Source organism: Camellia sinensis, chromosome 5 (assembly GCF_055761805.1).
Source record: "Camellia sinensis isolate YWXY chromosome 5, ASM5576180v1, whole genome shotgun sequence".
Classification (NCBI taxonomy): Eukaryota; Viridiplantae; Streptophyta; class Magnoliopsida; order Ericales; family Theaceae; genus Camellia; species Camellia sinensis.
This window is the reverse complement of record NC_138965.1, coordinates 119,513,374-119,524,629: the sequence shown is the minus strand read 5'-3', so window position 1 is coordinate 119,524,629 and position 11,256 is coordinate 119,513,374. Positions and strand designations below refer to the sequence as shown.

The following is an 11,256-nucleotide window of genomic DNA, read 5'->3' as shown; positions in this document are numbered from 1 at the left end:
TTGTGCGCATCACATAGTCAAGCTAGATTAATAACCGGAACAAGAGCACATAATGTTTATAAAAAATCATATCATGATTAGTAGAGACCGATCTTTGGTCAGGCGAGCAGGGGTGCTCAATTCATGACCTTCCCCTCTTATACCTAAGTTCCCGAGCCGAGGTAACTTTGGTGATGACGGACACGTGGCCTTTGGCATGAATCATGGGTTTCCTAAATTTCCCCAAAATAAAATATTTAGGTGGCCACTCTGTATCTGGCAAAGCAGTCCAATTTTGATACTTTCTAATTCAAAATCAATTTTCCAAAACAGTTTGCTGGATTTGGACTCTTTAGTGTTTATTAGTTTTACATTACATTTGCGAAATTAGATTCAGAACCATCGGAGTCTGAACTATAGGGCTTTCTTTTCGAGTTTCCGAAAGGGGGCGCGAAAAAGGCGAGCTACAGAACTCCATCTGACTTGCACGACGTACATCTCCAAGCCACACTAGTACCTCAAACACACTACATAGGACTGGGCCGATATCTCACCCCCTAACACGCGCCACGCGCCTGACCGTGCTCAAAACTCACTCGATCGTGTGGGCTTGTTTCTTTTGAGCACGAACTCGACCGAACTACATTTTTGGTCCTGCATGCTCCCTATATTTGACCAAGTAAAGACCCAGACTCCAGCCCAAACTGGCTCGGCCCATTATCAAGTCATAAGTCTCCCTCTCACATATGGAGTTTCTTCTGCACATAGGATAAATTATGGGATCCTTGAGTGAATGAAGCATGTACTCGTGCATCAGTGGGAAGAAAAGCTTGGCTTGCTTCAATGGGAGAGGCTGGCTTCAACAGGAGAGGCTGACTTCTGGTTCTGTTGCTGTGCTCGCTGGCATTTTTGTTGCCTCTGCTACATTGTGGAATGAACAATAGAAAAATGCATATACAAGACTTGGGCTAACACTCTGGCTTCTCTTTAACTCCTGGCCTCCTGAAATTGACAGTTTCGTACATAGAGTAATCAACTTAAAGTTTCCAAAAAGAAGACCCAATAATTATATTCCCATTACACTGTGCTTGGATCATGGATTTGGGTAGGGATTAGAAATATGAAAGGAAAACACACAAACAAAGGATTACTGGTTTTATATATGATAAAGCTAAATTTTAACAAGGAACTATATTCAGCTATTTATAACTGTCAATCAAACTGTAAACGACCTACTTGCGACGTCAAAAATCACAACATAAACCAGAATCTTAAATCAAATTCCAATCTTAAATAAAATCGTTGATCTTTAAATATTATATCTACATGGACTTGAAGCAAAAACCAATGCATTTAAAGATCTTACTTCAACTATATCTAACAAAAAAATTGTCTCAACAACAAAAGACATGCCATTATCCTTTAGAGAGCAACTTAGAGAATTTAAAAAAAAAAAAAATGAATTGCTCCATAATAACATAATCTTACAATTAGGTAGCTGACAAGAGGACTAGTAAAACAAACCTATGTTACCTAGAATGTGGATCATTCCAGTATGTGAAACGAGAATGGAAACATGATACGCCACATACTCTAAAATGTGATATGATAAGAGTAGACTTGTATAAATTATCCTTAAGAATTTGAGATATCTCTAAAGCAATTTTCATTTAACTATTAGGCATCTCATAATTTTTTTTCATTTTTGATGTTTTTGTCTTGTCAAAACTTAACTCACCTTAGATTTTAATTCATTGTATTTTATTTTTTCCCCCTCCTATGGTAACATTTAAGGAAATATATTGAAAAAAACTTTGGGATCGCTTGAGATCGCTTCAGATCACTAAATTTACTGTTTTAGAACAAAAGTGTACCATGTTCATAAAAATTCTGAAGAATTTCTTTGTATTCAATTGTATTTACTGAACAAAGAATACATCACTTATATAGAACACTAAATTCTAATCATAAACGGATACATCACTGATATAGAATTCTAATAGATATAGAACACTAATCCTAAATAGGAAACAAGAATAAACATAGACCAATCCTAAATAGAAAACAATATTCACATAATATATACTATACTAATATTATTCTCACACCCCCGCTCAAACTCAAGATATTTGGGCAGAAAACACTAAGAGTTTGCCAAGAAGAAACTAAAACCGAAACCGAGCAGTGGTTTGAGTCTTAGTAAAGAAGTCAGCAAGCTGCAGAGCCGAAGAGACGAAAGGAAGCTAGATAGAGGCAGACTGCAGACTGCAGATGCTAACGAACAAAGTGACAATCAATCTCAATATACTTGGTTCGCTTATGGAAGACAGTGTTATGTGCAATCTAAATAGTACTGTGGTTGTCACAATAGAGAGAGGTCGGGGAAGACTAAGGGATGCCCAAGTCAGAAAGAAAACAATAAAGCCTGACAACTTCAGTAGTAGCATGAGCCATAGCACGATACTCAACTTCGGCAGTAAAGCGAGCAACAACAGTTTGTTTCTTGCTTTTCCAAGAGATCAAGGAATCGCCAAGAACATACAGAAACCAAGCGTGGACTTGCGATCAATAACATCACCAACCCAATCAGAATCAGTATAGGCCACCAAATCCAGAGAGGAAGTAAAAGACAATAGTAAACCCTGAAAGATAGTACCTCAGAGACAGTGAAGAATCCGAACCAAGGCAACCCAATGTATGGAGCGAGAAGTAGAGACAAATTGCCTAACCACATGAACAACATAAGCAAGATCAGGACCAGTAACCATCAGATAGACTAAGCAACTCACAAGCTCTCGATATAGAGGAGGATCATCCAAAAGAACACCATCAGTAGTGTTGAGATTTACATTAAGCTCAATAGGGGTATTGTAATAACCCCAATCCATAATTAGCCACTAATCGGTAATTAAGGATGTTAATGAGACGATTAAAATAAATTTTGGTTTATTATGTAATTTGCACAATAGTTGGCTTTCTATCTGTTACTTGTAGAAATATCTGTTTGGAATTCCACTTTAATATGTAAATTGAAAGCTTTATCGGCATCCGAATTCGGAATTAGTTGCACTAATATGTTATTTGGAATTTTTAGAATGCTATGGCATATTTTATTAAAAATTGATTCAGTTTAGTAAAAATCGCTTGTGATTAAATTGAGCCTTGATGGGAACTATTTTGGATTAATTGACTTTCGTGCTAACCTGAATAAATTAAAGTTACTTAGGTTTGATTTAATTGATGCATGATTGGTACCTAATCTAATCCTATTAATAATCCAAGATGTGATTAAGAGTATGGTGTGCTAAGGCCTTGGTGATGTTGAGTGTAGGGGATCGCAACCTTTGTGTGTGTTGGAGCCTTGCATACATAACCACGTGGGCATTTTAAAGGAGAAGTGAGGTGTGTGTACGTGTGTTTTCAGCTTGAGTGAGGGAATGTTTACATTTTACTTATTTGATTCTTTATTCTGAGAGAATTCAAGCTAGAGAGGGAGAGAGAGAGAGAGTTGGCCTCAGAGAGAGTGAGAAGGCTCAGGGTTTGAAGAAGAGGAAGGAGGCTAGGAAGATTCATCTCTCATTTCTAAAAATCAAAGCTCTAGGTAAGAGTATTGAGCATATTTTTTGCAGCTAACTTCCATGCATCATGATTTCAACTCATCTTTGAGCCAATTTCATAAAATTAGCAAGAGAAGTGGGTCTTTGAGGTTGTAGATGACTTGAAGGATATGGCAAGGGCAACCCAAAACAATCCTAGTACATGTTGATATGAGACTAAAACATGCAAGGAAGTAAGCCAAAGCAAGCTAGCATACAATGCTAAAACAAAGGACATGCAAGGCTACAAAAGAGGCAATGCACTACACCTATGAGAACCAATCATGGCATGACTTGGACAACCAAAAATAGAGTTACATCATGGTATATTAGGACCCAAAATGTACTGAAATGATGAGCCAAAGACTTAGGCTAAGTGGCATGCGCAAAAGTCCATTCTTGAGGCATAAAGCACAAGCTATACAAAGCATTCAAGGCATGTCAAATGAAAGTATATGACAACATTTCAAGGACTAAAATAGCATATGGAATGAGGGAAAAGTATGCAAACCTCACATGTATGGCATGGTAGGGGCCTCAAAACCCAAGACTAGCCTAAGCATTTACACTATAGCTATACAAAGCATGAGTGGTATGGACATGGCAGCCTAAAACAGTCCTAGAACACTTCAAAATAAGCATAAAATCAAGTTTGAGTAAAGCCAAAATATGCTAGTATGATGAGTCAAAACATCATGCACAAATGGCTAGTAAATAAGATTTGCTCTACACCTATATGGAGCATGCAAAGGATGATTAAACCAACTATGGATAGGGTCATAACATGCCAAATGATGACCAAATACATGCTGGAATGTAAACCAAACAAGCTAAAATGACATGGCATGGCATGGATCATATGAAGCTAGTTTAGGAGATTTACACTACAAGTGCATCATGCAAGCATGGAGTAACAAAACCAACCCAAAACAAGTTCATGGCATGGTAAAACATCACCAAAAATGGACTGAAATGGACTCAACAAAAGCCAAACACACATGCTACTTTGATAAGCTATGGATGGAGTTACACTACACATGCTAGATGCAAGCAAGACATAACCAAACCAGCCATGGACAGGGCCAAGGCAGGTCCTAGAAGTCACAAAAATAGGCCTGAACCAAGCCTCAAAAATGCATAGAGGGATGGTCCTTTGGAAGGCCAAAATACAAGCAGAGAGGAACACAAAGAGAGGGGACTACCCCCTCTGATTTAGGACCTCAAAACCACACCTCTACCACCAAAATCCCACTGGATTTCAGTGGTAGGAAGGCCAAACCAAGGCTAGCTCGGAGGCCTCAAGATATGGCTTAAAACAAAGCCAAACAAAGCATGCAAGGGGGCTACACACCCCAAACAGCAAAATGACCTTAACCAAACTTAAAATTCACTTAAAAACAAGACTTTTTCCAGTTATAAGCAAAGCCTAAATCAATATGCAAAGAGGGCTAAAGCAAGGTGCAAGAAAGTGCAAAAATTGGAGAAATGCTCACCCTTGAAGACCCTCTTTGAAACCAGCAATTTTAGGGGGTGGAAGCTTGCTTTTAGACCTCAAGAAGACCTCCCAAGAAGCTTGGTTCAATGGTGGTGGTGTGTCTCTATGTGTTGTAGTGTAAAAGTGCAAGGAAATCCAATTTCTAAGCACTAAACTCAAGCAATATAGAGAGAAAGGGAGTTTTTCCTCTTCAAAAATGGCTGACCCCCAGTCAAAGAGGATGGCATCCTCCTTATATAGAAGGATGAAAAGCTAAAGCTTCTTCAAGAAGCTTTGCAAGGGCTTCATCCCTCCATACACGTGTATGGAGGGGAGCAAACAAAAATCCAGCTGGCTCAAAAGATCTGGAGGAAAACCAGCTGAGACAGGGGGGTGCCGGCCATCATCAATGACCAGCAGTGGCTCATTGATGGCCGGCAGGGCCTCATCAATGGCCAGCAGAAGCAAAGCCATGGCCGGCAGTGCACCATAGGGTCCACTCTGAAAGGACCTAGTCAAGGTCCAAAAATGGGGCAGAAAGGATACAGGGTCCGGGAAGCTCGAACCGGTGACGTTCCGCCGCGACAGTCGAGTACTCAGCGAGCAATCAAACTAGTTGTTGGGTGTACCTGCAAGCACAACCAAGTCTCGAGGACGGTCAAAAATGGGGTGTCTACAGTTAGCCACTTCATTGTGGTGATATGTGTTTAATCGGTATCCGGAACCGGTTACTCTAGTCGGAAGACGTTCTGTAATGTGTTCTATGGAATGTACCATTATTATGTTCTGATATGAGAATGATTATGCTATGATCTATTTTCTGCTTATGATATGTTCGGATTTCGTTCACTAACCCCTTTACCTTAATGTTATTCACTGGGCTTTGGCTCGTTGTTTGTATATATATGTTTATAGGTGAGCATTCTGGAGATCGAGCCTGAAGGCTTTTGTCTGGATCTGTGTCCTGTTATCCGCCAACCTTTATGCCTTACGTGGAGGTTCCCGAAATGTCCTATGTTCAAGTTCTATTGGTTCTGCGTATATTTATGACTTGATGTAATTCTGTTGGCTGTACTTCAGATACTTTAATGTGTGTGGGTATAATGTATGATTAACTTTTGACTATGTATATCAAGTTTTTAAATATTCCGTTTCATATAAGTCAGCACAGCTCATTGGACAACTATATTCATGTATTTTCTTCCACTAGCCCCTTAATCTTGTTAGTCTGTTCAGAGGCCTTCGGTAATCCAAGGATTACTGGCCGGTTACAATGCTAAACCTATAGGGGCGAGTTTAGGTCATGACAGGTATCAAAAATTTTAGTGTCTGGAAGACCGGCACGATGAATAACCTCATTGGCATACTTGGCCTGAGAAAGAAAGTAGCCCTTGGGAGAAGAAGCTGCCTCAATACCAAGAAAATATCACAATGGGCCCAGATCTTTCATTTCAAAGGTGCAGAAAAGATGTTGTTTGACCTTAGATATAGTAGAAGAGTCAAAACCAGTGATGATCATATCATCCACATACAGTAATAACGCAACAAATCCAACAGAGGTATGGAGAAGAAATAAAGCAGAGTCCTGGACACAAGGATGAAACCCAAACTCAGTAACAGCAGTCTGAAAGCGATCATACCAAGCACGTGGAGACTGCTTCAAACCATACAAAGCACGCCGAAGGCGACAAACCTATCCAGAATAATGGTGAAGGCCAAGAGAAGGACACATGTAAATCTCCTCAATGAGATGGCCATTAAGAAAAGCATTCTTAACATCTATCTGATAAAGAGGCCAAGAACAAACAACAGCGACAAATATTAAAGTACAGACAATAATCATCTTGGCAATAGGAGCAAAGGTCTCCTCATAATCAATACCATACTCCTGTGAGAAACCTTTGGCATCCAGACGAGATTTGTAGCGCTCAAGAGAACCATCAGAATGAGTCTTGACATTGTAAACCCATTTGCAACCAACCAGATTCTTACCAACAGGCAAAGGAACCAACTCCCAAGTACTAATTTTTCGTAAAGTAGACAACTCATCCTCCATAACTTGAACCTAATGAGGATCTTAACAAGCCTCCTTGTAAAATTGAGGTTCTGAAAAAGAGTGAATAGCAGACAAAAAAGTATGGTAGAAAGCAGAAAAATGTGTATTAGACCAATCCAACCTATTTGGAGGATGACATGCTCGAGTAGGATATCAGTGTGCAACAGGATCAAAGTCATTAGAAGCAGGAGGATCAAAGTCGTCAGAAGCAGGAGGATCAATAGTAGGGGCAGAGACAACCGGTGGAGAAGGAGCCTTGCGATGAGAATAAACTAACAACGGAGGAGGAGAATAAACTGAAAGAGGAGTAGCAGCCAGAGGTGAAGCAGGAAGAGAAGATAGAACAAGCTCAGGAGGAACTGTGGAGATGTACTCATTAGACGGGACCTCAGAAGGAAACGGATCAATATGAACCAAATCCTCTTTGGAAACTGGGGCGGTGAAAGGAGAAACCTAAAAGTAAGGTAGACGTTTGAGAAAAGAAACATGACAGGAGACATAAAGATGACGGGAAACAAGTTCATAACACCGATAGCCTTTCTGAGTAGGACTATAACCCAAAATGACAAAGAGGACAGACCGGCCACTAAGTTTGGTCCTATCTTTGCGGGGAAGAAGGACAAAATAGGTAGACCCAAACACACGAAAAATGGAGTAGTTAGGAATTTGGGAAAACAAAGCCTCATAAGGAGACCGACTAGAAAGAAGGGGAGTAGGCATGCGGTTGAGAAGAAAAATAGTAGTAAGAACTGCCTCCCCCCAGAATGAAGCCGGAACTGAGGCAAAGAGAATAAGAGGCTTAGCTGTCTCAAGGAGATGACGGTGTTTACGCTCGACTCGACCATTTTGGGCAGGTGTATCTGTACTGGAAGTTTGGTGAATGGTACCCAAATTAGCTAAATACTCACAGAAGTCATTTTTAAAATATTCCCCACCCAAGTCAAACCATAACACTTTAATTGTAGACCCAAACTGAGTAGTAATCGTAGATTGAAAGGTACAGTATACTTGATAGAAATCGGACTTATGAGTCATAAGATAAACCCAAGTGTAACGGGTACAGTCATCAACAAATGACACATAGTATGCAAAATCCCCTTTGGTGAGAACAGGAGAAGGGCCCCAGACATTAGTATGAACTAAAGAAAACGGTATAGCAGATATAGAAGTGCTTTTACGGAAAGGTAAGGCTGTCATTTTGGCAAGTTTACACCCCCGACACTCGGTTAATTGACTAGGAGAAACTTTACCCAATATACCTGACTAAGCTAAAGACCGTAAACGGTCAGAAGACAAATGTCCTAACCTGGAATGCCACAAATAGAAAGGACTTGACAGAGAATCTAACTGAAAAGAAAAAAAAAAAGCAGATGCAAGCTCTCTACCACATAGAGGTCTCCAACTCTACGGTCAGTCTTAATCTGTTGCTTGAACATCCGATCTTGAAAAAGACTTAAGCAAACCTGAATGAAGAGAAGAAACAATGGAGGCAGACAAAGAGGCTGGAAGGTAACAATGTATGCTGAAGCTGACTAATCTAAGCACTTAAGGAAGCCAAGTCAGGATTAGGAGTTGGAACAGATGCAGTAGAACCGGCAGAAGCCTGAAAAATACTCGAAGAAAAATGCCAAAACTGGGTTCGAGACTACTGAGAATACACGCCAGACAGACATCCTTTCTTGGGACAATGATACTTTCAATGGCCCCTCTGATGGCAGAAGGCACACTCATCTAAAGCAAGGAGCCCCTTCTTGGGCTTTATAGAAACTGAACCCGTCATCATCATAATGAACCAAAAAAATAAAAATAAAGAACCGTAATAAACTGAAAGCTGATAGGGGTAACAATGTAATATCAAAAAACTTGTTTGGTCCAAACAAGAATAGAAGAGAACAGTGGTCAGCCAAAGAAAAACACCTAGGTCCACCAAACTCAGAACAAGAGAGAGAGAGATGTCATGATGTAGGTCATGACTCTGACAGGTGCGACTAATGTCGCAATTCCAGCAACTAACGAAGATGAAGTCGAAGAACTAATGTCGTAACTCCAACAAGAGATCAATCACTCGTGAGTCACAAGCAAAGAACAAGAAGCGCTGAGGCAACTAGCAAATGCGACGAGCACAGAGTGATGCAAGTCGCAAACCAGAGAAGACGAATCAGCAAACCAGAAAAAACCACAATCAGAGATAGCCGTGAGTCAGAGAGAAAAAGTCACGAAGAGAAGAGGAATCAAAGCACAACTAAGACGTCGAACAGATGGGTTGACCAGAAAGAAAAGGCAAACCACATCAGAGGGGAGTCCTTCGACAAGAGGGAACCATACAACCCACGAAGCACGGAGCTTCGATTGATTGTGAACCAGAGAGGGAAACGACGAACCAGAAATAAAAGGTTAAGGTTTCGAACATGGCTTTGATACCATGTAAAAATTCTTAAGAATTTATGTATATTCAATTGTATTTACTGATCAAAGAATACATCATTTATATAGAACACTAAATCAATAATTCTAAACGAATACATCACTGATATAGAATTCTAATAGATATAGAACACTAATCCTAAATGGGAAATAAGAATAAACCTAAACCAATTCTGAATAAACCTAAACCAATCCTAAATAGAAAACAATATTCACATAATATATACTATACTAATATTATTCTCACAATTCGAAACGTGCATATCAATATGTAATTTGCTAGGAGATTAACGTTTTTTGGTAACACAGAAACAAACACAAAAATTTATTTTTTTATCAAAACAAAAAAGAAAAAAAAAATACTTATTATTATCCTGCTCATTCAATTCAACTATAACAATAGAATTCAAACCAAAAAACCAATAAGAATAAGATAAATGCAAAGACAGATATTCAATTCCAAACTTGCCGTGATTCGTGAATTATGTCAACAAAAAATGGAACTACAATCATTAAAATGTTATTTTGTCAATCATTACAAATTGGGAAGTGCTACTATGCACAAACCCCAAAAGGTGCATATGACATAAACCTAAAAACTTCAGCCACAATAGTTCAAACTTCCACAAATTTAAGTCATAATAAAACCAAATTGGTTCATAACAAAAACACCACAAAAGCATCATAACCAAGGTCACTTGTGTTCATAATAAAACGCCACAAAGCCCTGTAACCAAAGCCACTTCAATTCATAACCAAACGCCACAAAGTCTCGTCGCCGAAACTAATTTGGGTCATAATCAAAAACACCACAAAATCTCATAACAAAGCACCAATGTGATTCATGACTAAAACTATAGATTTTCATAACTGGGGTATATGAGTTTGGTAGATAGAATTTTCCGAGAATTACATCAAACTGGACAATCAAGTACGACAGAATTCAAACACATAGTCACAAACATACCACAAATCAAACAAACCCAACGAAAACAAGTACACAATTCCGTTTGTTTTACTATCAGGTCAATAATTTATGAAAACTATAAGGCTAATACCAATAAGCTCAAAGATAACAGAAATTAACATAACCTAACAAAGAAAAAACCAAATACTATCAATGTAATATTATTTTGTTCGCTTTCTGAGAAAACAGTGTCGGATCGGATCATACTTTTTTTTTTTAATTATATTCCATCAAAGAGAACAAGAGTTTAGAAATTGATAGAATTAGTGGGAATTTGAAAAATAGAATCGCATAAACAGAATTTAAAGCAAAATTTCTTTTCTTTTCTTTTCTTGAGATGTCTTATATTTTCCTGAGAAAAAATGATGTATGTGATTGAGATTGGAAACTAACCCTAGGAAGTAGAGAGAGCTCAATGAGAAGCGAAGGGACGAGTTCGTGATTTAGAGCGAATTGTAACTACCATCATGTCTCCAGCGTGAATCAGAGCTCGACGACTCCATTTTATATTGGGTTTCGCGGGAAGCGATTGTGACCGGCTGTTAACGGTGTGGGGTCTAGATGACCGGTTGTGTCCCAAAATATCTCAGCAATAGTAACCAAATACATAACTAAATATCGAAACTGTTCCACCAGACGATAGGTCAGATGATTGTAAAATATTATGACATGCGGTTGATAAGTTTTGATCAAAATGACAGTTGCGATCGACACCATAACAATGGTCGATAAGCGTTGACTGGCCGGATGACCAAATACA

General features: G+C 39.0%; 1 long non-coding RNA gene across 1 annotated transcript; it reads right to left on the bottom strand.

Annotated features, from left to right (window-relative positions):
• Positions 1-256: 256 nt before the first annotated feature.
• On the bottom strand, positions 257-11,218 carry LOC145790828 (uncharacterized). Its single transcript, XR_014330062.1, has 2 exons — positions 10,890-11,218; positions 257-981 (listed from the first exon to the last, which is right to left on the bottom strand). It is a non-coding gene; the product is annotated as an uncharacterized LOC145790828 (long non-coding RNA).
• Positions 11,219-11,256: the final 38 nt, after the last annotated feature.